This window comes from Oryctolagus cuniculus, chromosome 5 (assembly GCF_964237555.1).
Source record: "Oryctolagus cuniculus chromosome 5, mOryCun1.1, whole genome shotgun sequence".
Classification (NCBI taxonomy): Eukaryota; Metazoa; Chordata; class Mammalia; order Lagomorpha; family Leporidae; genus Oryctolagus; species Oryctolagus cuniculus.
The window spans coordinates 107,027,185-107,046,080 of NC_091436.1; the positions used below are offsets into that span (position 1 = coordinate 107,027,185).

At 36.6% G+C, this 18,896-nt stretch overlaps 1 protein-coding gene across 3 annotated transcripts in view; it reads left to right on the forward strand.

Annotated features, from left to right (window-relative positions):
- The first annotated feature begins 2,424 nt into the window (after window positions 1-2,424).
- Window positions 2,425-18,896, forward strand: part of LOC138849795 (protein eyes shut homolog) — a 339,290-nt gene continuing 322,818 nt past the window's right edge. For all 3 annotated transcript variants that reach the window (XM_070074651.1, XM_070074650.1, XM_070074652.1), the window contains exon 1: window positions 2,425-3,185. The gene's annotated coding sequence lies outside the window, so the exon portion shown is untranslated. The remainder of the gene's footprint in view (window positions 3,186-18,896) is intronic.

The window sequence follows — 18,896 nt, forward strand, 5'->3', positions numbered from 1 at the left end:
GCCTGCAGTGCTGGCATTCCAAATGGGCGCCAATTTGAGTCCCAGCTGCTCCACTTCTGTTCCAGCTCTCTGCCATGGCTGGGAAAGCAGGATAAGATGGCTCAACCCCTTGGGCCCCTGAACCCATGTGGAAGACCCAGAAGCTTTTGGCTCCTGGCTTTGGGGAATGGCACAGCTTTGGCCATTGAGGCCATCTGGGGAGTGAACCAGCAGATGGAAGATCTCCTTATCTCTCTCTGCTTCTGCCTCTCTGTAACTCTGCCTTTCAAATAAATAAATAAATCTAAAAAAATGGAAATAGATAAAATAGAAAATAGGTTATTATTAAATCTTAGGATAAGCCTGGAGCATTTTTTTTTTTTTTTGACAGGCAGAGTGGACAGTGAGAGAGAGAGACAGAGAGAAAGGTCTTCCTTTTCCGTTGGTTCACCACCCAATGGCCGCTGTGGCTGGCACGCTGCAGCTGATGCACAGCGCTGATCCGAAGCCAGGAGCCAGGTGTTTCCTCCTGGTCTCCCATGGGGTGCAGGGCCCAAGGACCTGGGCCATCCTCCACTGCACTCCCTGGCCACAGCAGAGAGCTGGACTGGAAGAGGGGCAACCAGGACAGAATCCAGCGCCCCAACCAGGACTAAAACCCGGTGTGCCGGAGCCACAGGCAGAGGATTAGCCTATTGAGTCACAGCCGCTGGCCTTTTGTCTTTTTTTTTTTTTTTTTTTTTGAAGATTTTTATTTATTTTATTTGAGATGTAGAGTTACAGACAGTGAGAGGAAGAGACAGAGAGAAAGGTCTTCCTAGGTTCACTCCCCAGATGGCTACAGTGGCTGGAGCTGCAGCGATCTGACCAGCAGCCCGGCGATTGCTCTTGGTCTCCCATGTGGGTGCAGGGGCCCAAGGACTCGGGCCATCTTCTACTGCTTTCCCAGGAAATCGCAGAGAGCTAGACTGGAAATGGAGCAGCTGGGACTAGAACCAGAGCCCACATGGGATGCGGGCACCACAGGGGGAGGATTAATCTTCTGTGCCATGGTGCTGGCCCCATTTTCTTTTTTTTTTAATATTTATTTTATTTCTTTGGAATTCACATTTACAGACAATGGGAGGGAGATATAGAGTTAGAGAGAAATCTTGAGTTTAATGGCTCACTCCCCAAATGGCTGCAACAGCCAGTGCTGAGCCAGACCAAACCCTTGAGCCAGGAACTTCTAGGTCTCCCGTGTGGGTTCAACCTGTTACACCCAAACAGCATCCTGGAATAAGTTATATTCCAAATGTCTGTTGCTGTGTAACAAATTGCCCTAAAGCTTCAAAGCTTAAAACCACCATTTTGTTGTTGATGTTGTTGTTCATCATTTTGTGGGGTAGAAGTTTGCAAGTTCTCACTTACAGTCTCCTATGCAATTAAAGTAAAATGTTAGCTGTGGTAAAAACTACACAAGTTTGGACATGCAAGATGATTCTCTTGTTTACCTGGGTGTTTATATTCATTGTCATTTGAGAGTTCATCTGGCACAGCCTGCTTAAATGCCAGCAGTTGGTCTTTCAAATACGGAAGCTTCAGGGTTTTAGGCTTGTCCAAGGGAGGCTTACTTTCCTGCCACTCTTGCAATTATAGTCTCACCTCTAGTACTCTCAAGTTCATGGTAATATATAAGTACTCTCTTTCTTCTACTTAGCTGTCTTTCCCACAGATGTGTGTCCAGGGGAATCTCTCTCATATTCCCTTTTGTTCTTTAGTCAAATTCTGCTTCATCAGAGAAGACCTTGTCATTTAAGGGAAAGGGAAGAAGGAGGGAAGAGGCTGAGAGGTGAGCAGAAAGAAAGGATGAAGGAAAGGAGGACAAACATGAGCCAAAAGCATACCTCTGGATTAAAGGAATTTGAATGAATTTTCTTCTGGTCTTACGTAAAACAAAGTAGAGTAGGTGAAAGTCTTTCCCATACATTAGCAGACACGTCCTACAAGCTATGTTGCTTTGTGAATACTTCAGTGTCTAGGGTGGCTACTATGAACAATTCGTTTTCTTGAGGTAGCCTCCAACATTTCTTTGAACAGAATGTTAATAACATTTTAATTCAAAAATATAAAATAGTAATGCATAGATTACGTGTAAAACAGTTACACTAAAACATGCTTACATGAATAATTCCATTTTTTTCATCAAATAAGAATATGTATAATTCATTTATTGTTAGAAATAAAAATGAAATTTTCTCTGCAGTATGATTTTACTCTTCTAAACAGCATTCTCTTTCATGAAAAGATTAATGGAATAAATCACACACTGCAGGACTATGTATAACACAAATGATTTACATTTAATTTGGTATTTGCAAAATACAGAGACAAAAGTAGGGCAAGTATTCAAATAGAATTTCAGTTTCAGGTTATACTAAATAGGAACCTTAATTTGACAAAACTCTAGACTATCCAGCAATACCTGCTTTCTCTATAGACTCACGTGTGGAGGTAAGGTTTCATTTATTCTACTTTTCAATAGTCTAAATCCTTGGGGCATTATTATACTCTCATAATTCTTCTTTTGATAAACAAAATCTGCATTACTTCTGTTACAAGGATCACCTTAGAATCAATAAGTAACGTTCCAGATGCATTGTTCGCACCAGCAGGCTCCCTTTTCTTCTCTTACCCTGTCTTTGCTGTACAACAGCATCAGACTTTGTCACTAAACCTTTAGCATCAGGTTTCCCTAGCAACACAAGGCTTTTTTCTTTCTCCCATTGCCAGTATCTGAATTTTTTTAAAAATTCTATTTGTAATTATCTCTGAAACACAAGAAAGCATTCAGACTGAGACATATGAAGTTAACAATGATAATGGTGAGTTACAAATGAAATTGGAAATAATTAAATTGCGGAGAAGTATCTTGCTTATGGATTTGTATAAATCTCCAGATGGTGGCTTGCTGTATTCATCTCCAGATTAGCTAAATAAAGGCCAGGCCTTATGTCAGTCTGCACATGGCTCTAATGAGTTTACCTTTATACTGCAAGAGGTTAGGGCTTTTAATGCTACGTTTCAGAAGCCACATACAAAAGCAGATTTATTGGATTAGCATTCTGAGAAACAAAACGATGCACACTAGGCATGTCCAGACATTAACGGTAATCAGAAGCTTCCCAGGGTTGCAAGCTTCCTTGACTAACGGTTGAAAATCAGGGGTAAGTTATGCTTGATTTCACCTAGAAATTACTTTTCTATTACAAGATAACAGTACTGCCTAGCTGAATCCAACTGTAGGGATCTCTAATGGTCATCATAAGTGATTCTTCGAACAAGTACTTCTACCTTTCTCTACAAAACCTTTTTACAAAATTGTCTCTATTATATGCTTAAGGATATTATATACTCACACATGTTCATTTGAATCTGCAAACATGGTAATTTTCACCTCTTCTGAGAAATAGATCTAGGGGACAGTGAAGGAATCGTTTATCATAAAGTAGCTATTGTTCAGAATTCTCAATTCTGTTGTCCACCACTATAGATTGTGCCTTGGATGTCAATTGCAATATAGACTGTTTACAAAAGGTTTTGGCCATGAATCTGCAAATACTTATCCCAGTTTTCCAGAAAGGCCTTTTATTCTCATGTTAATGCTCACCAGTTTTTCCCCTTCATTGATTTTCTAAAGGTATGATTTCCTTTTACAGAAGTTATTAATCTTTTCCTCTAATTTATAAGATATAGTTTGTTTTAAGTAACTTTAGTGAGACAATTTCTTGTTACAAAGAACACATCTAGGCACTTCAAAGGTCAATCACTCTTACTTTATTAATATCCTACCATTTTTTTTATTTGAAAGTCAGAGTTACACAGAGAGAGAAGGAAAGGCAGAGAGAGAGAGAGAGAAAGAGAGAGAGAGAGAGCGCGCATGAGAGACAGGTCTTCCATCTGCTGGTTCACTCCCTAGATGGCCACAATGGCCAGAGCTGCACCGATTCGAAGCTAGGAGCCACGAGCTTCTTCTGAGTCTCCCACACAGCTGCAGGGGCCCAATCTCTTGGGCCATCTTCTCCTGCTTTGCCAGACCATAGCAGAGAGCTAGATCAGAAGTGGAGCAGCCAGGGCTCAAATCGGCTCCCATTTGGGATGCCAGCACTGCAGGCAGTGGCTTTACCGGCTATACCGCAGCACAGACCCTAATATCCTACTACTCTTATTTTTTTTTTATCTTAATGTTTACGGCAGTAGGTTTTATTACTACTGTTTAGTCTTACAATTTTAATTAATTTAAATATCTTGCTAATTAAATTTTTCAGAAATTGTGTCTTTACATAATTTGTAATTACCTTATATACAATAGTAAAATGACAGATTCCATTGTTATTTATCTACTTATTTATTTTTAATAGGAAAAATGAAAGTTCTGTATGTCTGTTATGTACCACACCTTTGGAAATACAGACACATTGGGGAATGGCTAAATCAAGCTGATTAGCATATGTATTATTTAACACATTTGCTTTTTGTGGTCATAACATTCAAAATCTCAACTTTTGGCCACTTTCAAGAATGCAATATACTGTTATTAAATATGTCAATAGATCTCTTGAACATATGTTCTTTCTTAAATTGAGTTGATTTTATTTTAAAAATGAATCAAATGATATTACATTTTGTTTTGTAAACAAAAATGAACATATGTCTGTCTACCATGCTTCCTAGAATTTATTAAATGATGAATTTCATATAATGCATATGATAATTATATTGATGCATAGATCTAATTTTGCAATGTATTATTACACCAAAATGATATTACCATTCTAAATGAATGTTGTTATTGAAAAAATATTTCAGGTATCAATATCAGCTTATATTATTAGTAGAATTCAGAAAACTATTCTCAATGGATTAAGTGTATTTTTATAATCAACATAAATGCAATTGTTGGTAATTCAGAATTTTGTTTTTAAAAATATACTCACTTTATTTGAAAGGCAGAGTTACAGAGAGAAAGAGGGAGAGACAGAGAGAGAGAGATCTTCATCCTCTGGTTCACTCCCCAAATGCCCACAATGACCAGAGGTGGGCCAGTCTGAAGTCAGGAGTCAGGGGCTCCCACACAGGTAGAAGGGCCCAAGCACTTTGGCCATTTTCTTCTGTCTTCCCAGACACGCTAGCCGACAGCTTGACTGGAAGCAGAGCAGACTGGAAGCAGAACCAGCTCACATATGGGCTGCCTTTGCCGCAGGTGGCAACTTAACCCTTTACACCACAGCGCTGGCCCCATAACTCAGATTTTTAAGAAATTATTTGGAAATTCTCTTAGTCTTTAACCTTACAATTTTAATTGGCATAAAATGTTCCTTGTAAATAAAGAAGATGTTACAAACATTTTATCACTACTTAAAAGTGAAAAGACAATGGTCTTGATAAAATAATTAATTATTAACAATAAAATTTGTTGAATGTTGGAGGAATGAAACAACTAACTATGAAGAAACATTCAGGTTACAACAGAGCAAAGTAGATAAGTAAATAAATCAATTTTCTGCTTTGTAACCTACTATAATTTTTTGTGAGCACAGGAAAAAACTACAACTTCATTTTACCAAACACTGTGTTCCAGAAACTTAACACCAAAGCTTAATTTGGAGGCACTCAACAAATATTTGAGTTAATATGTTAAAAAAAAAAAAAAACCTTCACTAAGTAATGGTCTCAGTTTCTACTTCTATAGTTGTCTTAAAGCAAAAACAAGTCGCCATGGAAAAAGGAAAAGAGAAGAAATAAGACAAGGAAATAACACAGTTCTTTTGGAGTTTCCAGCTATCCCTGAGCACATGAGTGTCAAGCCACCCTGAGCTGTTTTCCTCTTCGACAGCCCAATTCTTTGATTTCTGCAAGTGTTCGTCCTAAACAACAGCAGATAGAGTTCACTGCTCATGGATGCCCAAGTTGTTAGGAGGCAATCACGTAGTAATTTCATCTGTTTAGAGAGTCTATAGAAACTCTGGAGATATTCATATAACTCTGAAAGAGGCAGCCTTGTAAAATTTCAGCTTTTCCACCACTTGCTATGTTAACTGATAAAAATAAATGCCTGGTGAATACTCATCTCTATGTAATGACATCCAAAAATTAAATATATACATATATATATAATAAATCATACTAGTGAATAAAACTGTGTTCTCAGTGAAAACTTTCTATAAAAAAATTGTAAACCTGAGACTTGTGAAGATATTTCTTGAAAATATTGCTTAAGAAATAATCCTTATATTTGAATAAACTGAAAGAAACAGAAATTAGAAAAGCTGCCATAGATAACATTCTGGATGACTCAAAACAAATCAGAATATATCAATGTCTTGAAGATTTAACAGCTTCCTGAAATTCTCAGAAAACGGTTTTGAGAGCATATTATGATGGATCCAATTTTGAGGGCATATTCTTTTAACCAAGTGTGCTTTCCAATATAGATTACCAAAACAATAGTTACTAAATTAGTTACTAATTTCATGAAAGGAAAATGTCTATCATTTTGCGGTTATTATCTATTTTGGAAAGACATCAAATTTAATCAAATGTTAAATTGTAAATTTATGCTAAATTATCATTTTACAACAAGAAAGAGAACACACATTCTGGCAAGGGAATGACTCCATTAAGTGCATGGTATTCCTTTGAACAAGAAAATGTAAATCTGAAATATAAAGGTACTTATTGAATTTAGAATCTGAACATGGGAAATATTAGCTTATCACTGGTAATTAAGTATAGGCTTTGAAATTAGACACAACTGAATTAAAACTTTTACTTTGAGAATTATTACAATGTAATATCAAGCAAGTTCATTTTCACTAACTGTAGATAGTTTTCATGAAATGAAAACCATAGTGCAGATGTTATCTAATGTTGAGGATTAAATGAAGCATTTTTTGTAATACACTAATGATAGTATGTGTGGATTAAGAATTTACATGATGGTGATTATGAATTATGTAATTTTCATGTTTAATACACAAATATACAGCAATCTCATGTGCACATTAGTGGTATGTCTACCACTAGGTTTATACCAGTAAAGTTTATCATGTTAGCATTTACTCTCCTTAGAATATGCTTAAAGGCTCTGCTTAACATTGCATTCAGGATTTGTATTTTCACCCATCTTTTCAGGAATCCCCACTTTCAATGCACTCATTCTCCAAACATGTTTATTCTGCCTTCATCAGATTACAACCATATCTAACAGTCATGTAAGGATACATTGAAGTGATTTAATAGCTTTATGACAATCCATTACATAATAAATTTACAACTATTAACCAAGGCAATTCATTTGTTCTCCTCAAGTCTTGAAGAGAACTTTATTAGAGTTCTCAAATATCAGAAACACATGTTACTCATGATAATGTCAACTTTTCACAATTTTAGTTCAGCATATATACATCAGAATTTCCACAGCTTCATTTCAGTACTCTCAAAGTATTAATTTGTAATCCATAGTTATAAATTGAATGCAAATATATGTATAATACAGGGATAATTCTTATATTTTCACTGTGAATAAAAATTCAGTTTTATTTGTAGAAAATGAATACACATGCAAGTAATGCAGTTGGCTAACTCATATTGTTGAAAGGAATATATTATAAGAAGAAAGTGATATTAGCCTTTTTAAATACATTCATAGGCTAATATAGTTACTAAAATGGTTTATTAAAAACTTCATTCAGATTTTAACAAATGTTTTAAAATCACCAACTATTAAACCTCTAAAGCATGATTTCTCAACTATTATACTCATGATATCTATTTTATTTGAGAAATCTATGTATCTATCGATCTATCCATCTATGCCTGTATGCATACATGTGTAAGTCAGAGTGTCCAGAGAAACAGAACAGAAACAGAATGCGTGTGTGTGGCAGGGAAGAGGTGGGGAGTGTCAAAAGAGGGAAAGAGAGATTTATTTTAGCAAATTGGCTCATTGGGCTGTTTAGGTTGGAAAGGCCGAAGTCTGAAGGGCAGGCTGCAGGATATACAAGGAAGAATTAATGCTACAGTTGCAGTGTGAAGACACTCTGGAAGCAAAATTACTTCCTCCTTAATTATCCTGTCTTTTCTCTAAAAACTTTAAACTGATTGGCAGGTATTTATTCACAATATGGAGGCCAATCTACTTTACTCAAAGTCCACTGCCTTAGATGTTAGTAACACTTGAGAAAATACTTTCACAGAAACATTTAGACTGATATTTAACCAAAAAATAGGTAGTATTTCCTTGCCAAGTTGATACACAAACTTATAATTATCAATACACTCCACATAAATGCATTTGAATAAATCTGTATGTTGCCTTGGATAGTAGATGAGTTACCTGTTTCCTTAGTTATTACATAAAACAATACAGCCAATCACATCAAATCAGCATAAAAGCTGTATCAGTAAGGTGAATTTTATGAATACTTCCTGTTTATTTTGTAAGAAGTTATTTTGAAATGAAATTAGGTAACTTCATCAAACACAACTACAATATGATAAGGAAAAAGGAATCTCTTTATTTTTGGAGAAAATAATCAAAGAAACAAGGTGGTAATTTACTGCCTCCAGAACATGGAATAAAAACCTTGAGAGCCAATGAGGGCTTGGTGGGGGAGAAAATCGTTCCTAATCTTCTCACTAACATGGGGATGATGACTTCCTAAACAAGTGTCATTCATTAGCCCATACAAACGTGCAGAGTTTAGCTCATTAAAACTGAGTTTCACATCAGCTTGATGGCTAGCTGTCTAATATTGTCTCTGTGGATTTAAAGTGGATACAGAGGGATATGTTTAAGTAATATAATCAACTAAATATCTTATGAACTGTTACTATACTATGATGAAATCACAAGTATTTATGTTAGAAAGAGCTCTCTCTGCCTCCTATATCTGTATGGGTACATATACATTTACAAATACAATAAAATACAAATATATATACACAATTTCTGTTTATTTTTCTGTTCAATATAATGTATCTGTTATTTTCCCTACACTAAGTTTTGAGACAGCAGCAATAAATTTCCCTAATATGGTGAAGCTTTTATTTTTGAAAAAGTGACAAAAAATCAGCAATCAAAACAAGAAACTAATAAATAATAAAATATATGCAGAGAATTGAAATACAGTAAGACACTGCCTGAGGGAATGTAGACTGGGCAGCTGGGAAAGGCCTCAATGAAAGTTAGTATTGAAACTGAGATTGCAATAAGATGGTTTTCCCATCCAAATAATAGGAAGAGGAGCAGCCCGGGCAGATGGCAAAACCAGTGCAAATGCCCTACAGCAAGAGAGGCAGTCTCAAAAAGGAACGCCAGCATAGCTGCAGCAAAAAACGAGGGAACAGATCTGGGACTATATAAAGAGGAGACACGGTAACAGCCTATGCTAAAGCATTGTAGCAGATGTGCAGTATATTTGAAAGGCAAAGGGAAATGCTTGGAGGTTCTTTAAAAAAAAATGAATATATTATTGTCATCTTTTAAAAGTAATCAGTGGAGGCCAGTACTGTGTGGCAGTGGGTAAAACCACCGGCCGCCTGCAGTGCTGGCATCTCATATGGGTGCTGATTCCAGTCCCAGCTGCCCTTCCATTCCTGCTTTCTGCTCTGGCCTAGGAGAGCAGTAGATGGCCCAAGTTCTTGGGCCCCTGCAGCCGCGTGGTAAACCCGGAAGAAGCTCCTGGCTCCTGGGTTCGGATTGTGCAGCTCTGGCCATTGCTACCTCTGCCTCTTTATAACTCTGCCTTTCAAATAAACAAATAAATCTTAGGAAAAAAAGTGATCGCTTAGTATTTGTGATGACAGTCAGTGCCTGAGATGGGCAAGTATAAAGTAACATGGGAGCTCGAAAACTAGGCAGATGTAATTTTGTTTGTCCTATATTTTTTTCTCCTTTTATTCATATGAATTCATTTCTTCTTAATGTTTAGATATATATTCACTATAATTTATTTCAGTATAAGGAGTAAACTAAGCATCCATCTTGTTTTTTTTATATACAAATAGTCTGTTGCTTCAATGCAATTTATTGAGTAACATAACAGTGATTTCAAATATTTTTATATCCAGAGTCAAAGAAGTTGCCCAGAACTCTTTGAGGAAGGAAATAAATGAAAAATCACAGGCAGGGATTTCACACCTAGATACATACTATGAAGAAATTCTTGGAAAGATCCATACAAGGATGGTATATATAGCAATAGGGAGTTGAAAGCAACATGTGTATCTGTCTCTAGAAGAATGGATAAGTAAAATACAGTAAATCATACTATAAAATACTCGACAGCAATAGCAAACAATAAACCAGATATGTGACATGGATTGGTCCCTAAACAATGTTGGCTGTGGAAACAAGGACAGAGATGGGATTTACAAAACCCTTACTGAAATTGAAAAACACAGAATCCATGCCATATTTTACAAAAATGTGTCTAAGCTTAAGGACATATATCAAACATATTACAAATGGTTTCCTATGAGACAAAAGCAGTGGACCGGGAGTCACAAAACAGGGGACAGAACAAAATCATAAGGACTTGTGCTGACCAATGATGATGATCATTAACTGCAAGTATATAAGAAGTATATTGTGGGGAGCAACTTGGACTAGACTAAGTTACTGGAATTAAGACTTATTCTATGCATCTGCTCTCCCACAATATGGTGCTGAGAAGGGAGTAACAGCTTCTACACAGCTGCCTCCAGTTCAACCAATAAACTGTAGGACCTGCTCCTGATTGGAGGAGAGCAGCGTACTCGGCGTGTGGGTAGCAGAGTTGGGATTGGTGGAAGAGGACTATAAAGGAGGAGAGAGACAACATGCACCAGGAACATCTAAGGGGAACATCTATCTAAAGGAACACCTGTGCAGCCCCCGAGAGAGCCGGCCGGCGGTGTGCCGCTCCCCCGCGGAAGTGGGGAAAGTGGCTAGGGGGAACTGCCTTTCCACGGAGGTGGAAGGGACGGTAGCCAACCCGGGAAGAACCAGCAGCAAACCCGGGGAGGGCCGAGCAGACGAAAGAACAGTGCAGGGTCCTGTGTCGTTCCTCCACGAAGAGGGGGAGCGATATATATCAATTTCAAACATGACAAATGTAGAAGAGTGTGTCTGAGATTTGATAAGCATGATAAATATTTCTCCAGTGTCATGCACCAGAGGTTTAATTAAACATAGGAAGAAAATAGGATAAGGGAGAACATTTTGATCAATATTGCTATAAATATTGAACATGTTTTAAAAGTTAAAATGATACCTTATGACATAAAATATTTAATATCTATACATCCATAATATTGCTATCTAAACTTAAAATTTTTCTATATTAACCTACTTGATTTCTGGGTCTTTTTGTGTTCCAATTGTCAAAAAAAAAATTTGTGGACTTGATCTCTTAATGTTTATCAGTAAAATTTCGTGCCCCCCTTTGGTATCTCTGGGACAGCATCATTCCATGTCCTTCTTATACCTCCCTTGGATTATTGCCATGGTTTCTTGATTTTTCTCACAGGGTCTGGTCTTGTCAGAAGTTATGATGCTGTATAATCTTTTAAGCAATTAAAATGTAATGACTTTATTGCCTTTTAACTTGTTTTTGTATTGTTATTTTATCTTAACGGTAAAGTTCACACTCAGCTTTGTAGTTCACAACCTTTACTATATGGTCCTTGATAATCATCTTATTCTTTTATCCCTCCATTCTCTTCCCTCTTCCCTTAGTCTCCGCTTCTTCAATTTTTTAAGCTCCCTTGAGCTCCCTGTAGGTTAACTGAAAAATGCCAATATCTACCCTCTGATACTTCCCTAACTAGTTCGTAATCAATTAAAAGGATCAGTGCCCAAGGAATACAAAACCCAGGCAAGCAGCTATATTACATCTTTCTGTTGGACACTCTCTTTCTGTGTCTTATGATTCTTTTTTTTCAACTTTTTTTTTTTTTTTTTTTTTTTTTGACAGGCAGAGTGTTTTGTTGTGAGAGAGACAGAGAGAAAGGTCTTCCTTTTGCCGTTGGTTCACCCTCCAATGGCCGCCGCAGCCAGCGCAGCTGTGGCCGGCTTATGGCGCTGATCCGATGGCAGGAGCCAGGTACTTCTCCTGGTCTCCCATGGGGTGCAGGGCCCAAGCACTTGGGCCATCCTCCACTGCACTCCCTGGCCACAGCAGAGAGCTGGCCTGGAAAAGGGGCAACCGGGACAGAATCCGGCGCCCCGACCAGGACTAGAACCCGGTGTGCCGGGCCGCAAGGCGGAGGATTAGCCTAGTGAGCCGCGGCGCCGGCTCTGTGTCTTATGATTCTTGCAACTATTGGCTCATTTCTTTCTCTACCTCATTGTGAACTCTTCAAAGGAAGATCTGCAAATAACTTCTTAAATTTATTAGTGCTTAGTTTGGTGCATTAAATTTAGTATAATTAAATGAATAGTTAGTCAATAACAGAAATTCATAATTATTTTGTTTTAATTAAAAATAAAATTTAAGAATAAAAATGAAATAAAATGCTAATATACAACTTGGAAAGTGGCAAAATGCACAAATTACTATAGATAAAATGTCAAATTTCAACTTCATATTAGGCATTAACATCTAAAATATACAAATCCACATTAAATAACAGCACATAATATAACAACAAAACAAAAATATAGGCATGTCAAATTAAAAAGTATGCAAACAGAATATAAAACATTAAAAATATATTTCCCCTAGTATAAATCAAGTAGTTTTTTTTTCAACTTTTATTTAATGAATATAAATTTCCAAAGTACAACTTTTGGATTATAGCGGCTATTCCCCCCATAACCTCCCTCCCACCCACAATCTCCCACTCCCTTTCCCATCCCATTCTTCATCAAGATTCATTTTCAATTATCTTTATATACAGAAGATCAACTTAGTATATACTTAGGATATATTCAACTTAGTGTATATATCTAAGTAAAGATTTCAACAGACTGCACCCAAACAGATATACAAAATATAAAGTACTGTTTGAATAGTAGTTAGGAAAATCAGAGGATATATTGAAGTAGGAAATAAATATTATCCAAGACTAGCAGAAAGACCTGTGATGAATCAATGGTAAGAATTCTGTGATTGTGTTTTGCCTCTTTCACTAACTCAAACAAGTGCACATTATGTCATTATGCTTGTGTACCAGTTTAGAAAATCGCTTGTAAGAAGCCATTTGTTTTGCACACTATCAAACAGATTTATTCCTTAATGCTTCTGTGGAAGATGTTAGGAAAAAAAAAAACAAAGTCTAAAGTTAACTAGCAAAAACAAACAAACAAACAAACAAAAAACTGCTGAAGCAAAGGTCTCAGAATTTCAGTAGGAAAATGTGTAGACATGTAGACACTTATAACTTGGTAAATGTTTCAGGAATTCAGATTCTGGGAGATGGAAAGTGCTGTCAGATTCACAACAGCAGTTTTGAATACCACGGCGCTGTGAGAAAACACTCAGGGGAGACCATGAGACAAGTATTGTGCAATTTAATCAGGGTTAGATAGAACAAATAAATGATGTGTTCTTAATTCTTTTTTGGCATGCTAAACATAATTGTGGATGGTTTTAATTGATTTATGTGTCCTATGGGTTTATAATTAGAGAGGAAAAATCAAATAATACAAACACACACTAGGATTTGAATTTCTATTTTATTTTACTCATTTATACTGTATATCAATTACATGAGATCTATTGATATTTTGAGTTGCTAAAAAGTATTTCATTAGAGACTATCCAAAATATTTACTACATGATGACAAATATTCTCTTAAATCTAGATGTTCTTTATCAATAGTCAAAGATTATGCTTTATTTGATAGAATAACTTAAACAGTTGAATGCAAATTACCTTGCTATATGCAGAAGACATTTTTTTCTTTTTGTCAGTGCTTAGAAAGGTAATCATTCTTCAGGCCAGCTCTGTGGCACAATGGGTTAAAGCCATGTTCCGCAGTGCTGCACCTCATTTGGGCATGGCTCTGAGTCCTGACTGCTCTACTTATGATCCAGCTCACTGCTAATGCACCTGGCAAAGCAGCAGAAGATTACCCGGGCCCCTGGCCCCCTGCAACTCCATGGGAGACCTGCAAGAAGCTCCTGGCTCTTGGCTTAAGGTTATAGCAATTTGGGGAGTGAATCAGAGGATGGAAGTCTCTCTCTCTCTCTGTCTCTGTCTCTTTCCTTTTCTGTCTCTGTAACTCTACCTTTCAAATAAATGAATACATCTTTACAAAAGCAGAAAGGTAGTCATTCTTTATGTATATTGATGCACCTTCACAAGACAAATAGAAAGTATTCAAACATATTATTTGGAATACTAGAATCCTCCACTAGATGATGTGCTGTCACCCAGCTCTCTCCCACTTCTCTAACAAAAACAACTGTTATGTTACAGTGTGGGTATAGAAAGCTCATGTGACGAAATCTTAAAATGTAAGCCATGTATATCACTCCATGCGTTTTGTATTAACTGTACTAATGCAGCATTTTTAAAATGTCACTATTGTCTTTATTTGCAGTTTCTGAAAACTACAAACACTACAAAATTGTTTTCCTTTTGCTTTATGAACTCTGGCTAGGTATAGGGCTTATTAGGACTTGGATATACTGACACATTGTCATTAAGACAGCTGAAATGATGTGATGATTCACATCTTCATTGATATAGGCTGGATTTGGGTTCCATAGCCTAATTTTATTGCCTCATATGTGAGGTTCTTCCTCCATACAGACTAGTTGCTTTTAAATTATAAATTGCCAAGACAGTTGTTTTCTTCTATTTTTAAACTTTATTGAAAAGAATGTTTATGTCAAACAAATAAAATGCAGTGCTGTACTGTTTTCTCCATGGGCTTGCAAACATTTAGTTATTTTGTTTACAATGAGTCTCATAAGATTAGCAAATCAAATTGACATATGATCAATGTCAAATCTATTGAGAAACTACCTGCACAAACAGAATACCAGATCAGCCCCCAATCGATCACTTAGACTCTTATGATCATGTGTATGCTGTAAAGCCTGCCTGCGGTGGAAACCTACTGTAAAAGTCACCTTGGTGTGAAAATGTACTTAGCATGAATTTCACATTAGGTTGTGAAACATAGTTTTGAAAATGTCTAAAGTATATGATGAAGCACCTATTCATAATGACAAATGTACTCCAAATATTGATTTTCCTTACCTATATCATTTTAATTATAAGAGATTATTAAGCATAGTAATTTTAAAACTAAGAATTGAAGATACATTTTTATTCAACTGAATATATATATATATATATTTGTCATATGTATCTCATTTGAAATTTTGAGCATATCTAATCCTTTTATACCTTTGTTACACTAATACAAGCCATAAAAATATTAAATTCAATTGTGGAAAAGTAAAGACATATGTGACTTATCATCTCTTTAGAATAGAAAAGAGAAAAAAATGTTAAAATCGCCTACAATGTTTAGAATGTAGGATTCCTATTTAAATACCAATATATATGGAGTGTATCCTTGTACATGATTTATAAGCTTTTTTAAAAATGTATTCATTTGAGTGTCAGAGAGACAAAAGGAGAGTCTACAGAGGGATTTCACATTTTCTGGTTCATTCTCCAAATGCTTGTGATGGCCAGGACTGAGACACAGCTGAACGTGGGTGCCAAAGGTGGGAAAGGAAATATTCCATATGATTTCTTGTTATTATTGAAAAATGAGGTCATACACTATATCTGTTCTTCTTTGCAGCTGCCTATTGGTGACCATTTGACTAAACTATGCCTCACCTTGGAGTACACTGCACTTATTTGTAGATGTCTGTGAATCTCAGTATCTTAGGAGCCAATACGATGTCAAGGGAAAGAAGAAACACTTATAAAACCAAAACATAGAGCTGTCCCACAGGTTTAAACTTAATTATATATGTATACGTATATGTATATGTATATTTACACACAATACAAAGCATTGAAACTTGTCCCTCCTCTTATGTTTCAAAAACTTCAAATGGTTTGCAAATATCTTTTGAAGGCTTTATGTGTCATCAAAGTTATATACTTCAACATGTTTATAAGTATTATAAGCTTTGATAATATTAGGTAATCAAATTTTTAGTTTCTTCATAATTATTGATGAAAACATAATCTCAAGAATGACTCACTGAAAAAATCATACTTTAATTTTTATATTTATTACCCTATTGATATATTTCACAATTATAATGTCACAAAGAAAGTATATATCCACTTTTACTTGACACTAGTACTCTAGTTTAGAATGACCTTCTATAGAAAACTGAGTATGCCTAATAACATTCAAATTTTTATTAATTATTTCAATTTTTATAAGTTCAATTTTAAAAAGCTATCTATTTTAAGATCATTTATTTGGGGCTGGCTTGTAGTATAGTGGATTAAGCCACCACCATCTGCAGCACTGGCATATGGGCACCAGTTCAAGTCCCACCTGCCCTACTTCAGATCCAGCTGCCTGTTAATGCCCCTGGGAAGGCAGAGGAAGATGGCCCAAGTCCTTGGGCCCCTGCACCCGTGTGGGAGACCTGGAAGAAGCTCCTGATTCCTGGCTTCAGACTGGCCCAGTCCCCGCCACTGCAACAATCTGGGGAGTGAACCAGTGGATGGAAGTTCTCTGTCTCTCTCTCTCTCTCTGTAATTATGACTTACAGATAAGTAAATACATATATATTAATTTATATACATTCATATTATTAATTTAAAAGGCAGAGTGATAGGGAAGGAGGGAAAGACAGAGAGAGAAACATCTTTTATCTATTGATTCATTTCCCCTACATGTCTGCAGCTTCTTCCATGTGAGTGGTAGGAATCCAAATATTTGGTCCATCATCTGCTGCTAACTCTGAGGTGCATTACCAGGAAGCTTAATTAGAAATTTGAAGTAGCTAGGAGTAATACAGGCACTCTGATATCAGATGCAAGTTTGCCAACAGCAGCTTTCCCACTGAGCACAGTGCCTGCTCCAGAAACATATTTTCTGAAGAAATATCACATCAAGTTGAAAACAGGGTGAAGTAATAAAGTGCTGATTCTAGTATTAAATGTATATATTAGAATAACTAATTTTAGTAAGTCATCTTTATATTTGATATTATGCCCAGATAAAGGGGGAAAAAGGTTAATGATTTAATTACAAAAAGTTGAAGTGTTATAGAGTGTCTGGTTTTGATATTTGCCTAAAATGTTCAGATTTTTCCATTATGATTTACTTCAGTATATGTCATATGTAAAACTGGAGGTTTTCAACTGAATTGTTATGTTTATAAATCCTGAAATAATATCCTGAGTTCATCTTTTACCTTGCACACATAACCCTGCAGTTCTTTGTGATTTTCGAAACTGTGCTGTGTTTTTAAGCAGTCTCAGTGCTACTGCTCATAAATTATTCAACTGCTGTTTTAAGCTTTAAAATGTTTCAATTTAAATATGAATTTTCCTTGATTTCAAATACACAAGAATGTCAATAATATAGTTAATGCATCATTTATCACCCATCTTTAGTACTCAGCCAGGTATAAAAGTGTAACTAAAGAATAAATTATTCCTTTTATTTCTATAGAATAAGTATCTTTGTAACTTTTTAAACTACAAATAATATATTCACAGATTCTATTAAAATGCATTTAGAAGTACTAGCATTAATAAAAGCTCTCTTTCAATTATTGATGCTGTCACAAAGTCTCTTCAATTCCAGCTTCAAAATTGTTTCCAATGAGTACCTCTTAACTTTTGCCAGGGTCAACATTCTGCTGCATGTACTGGTCACCTCTCATCTAATATGATATCATAGTCTCTACCTTGGCCCTGTTGAACTATACTGCACACTACTGCTACTTCCTGTTAAATCTATGATGTTAGTGCCTTCTTGCTTTAAATGAAAACTCATTACCAAGGGAGGAACTTAGGCTAGAAGTTAGGATGCCCACATGTCCTTGGTTTGATACCTGCTGGCTATGACGCCTGATTCCGGTTTGCTGTTATTTCGGACCCTAGGAGTTAGCAGTGATGGCTCAATAATGAGGTTTCTGCTACCCATGTGGGAGATTCAGCTTGCATTCCTAGCTCTGGCATGGCTCTGGCGATTGCAGGCACCTGAGGAGTAAACTGATAGATGGGAGTGCTCTCCATTTCTCTCTCTCTCTCTCTCTCTCTCTCTGCGTGTGTGTGTGTGTGTGTGTGTGTTTGTCTCTCTCTGTGTCTCAGTATTTCTCTGTGTCTTTCAAATAGATAAGTTAATTAAATTTAAAAAATTAAGGAAACAGGCTGGCGCCGCGGCTCACTAGGCTAATCCTCCGCTTTGTGGCGCTGGCACACCGGGTTCTAGTCCCGGTCGGGGCACCAGATTCTGTCCCGGTTGCCCCTCTTCCAGGCCAGCTCTCTCCTGTGGCCCGGGAGTGCAATGGAGGATGGCCCAAGTACTTGGGCCCTGCACCCCATGGGAGACGAGGATAAGTACCTGACTCCTGCCATCGGATCAGCGCGGTGTGCCGGCCGCGGTGTGCCGGCCGCAGCGTGCCGGCTGCAGCGGCCATTGGAGGGTGAACCAACGGCAAAAAGGAAGACCTTTCTCTCTGTCTCTCTCTCACTATCCACTCTGCCTGTCAAAAAATAAAAAAAAAAAATAAGGAAACATACCACATTAACTAAGGGTTAGGCAAAATATTTTATAGTAACATTTAAGGTGTTATATTTGATTCACCCATTTTCTAGATGCTTATACAAATAGAAGAATCCTCCTATTCTCCACATTTGTGTGTATTGTTGTATATGGGTGTGAATGCATACATGTATGTGTATACATATTTGTGTGTACACAAGCACAAATACAGAATTATACA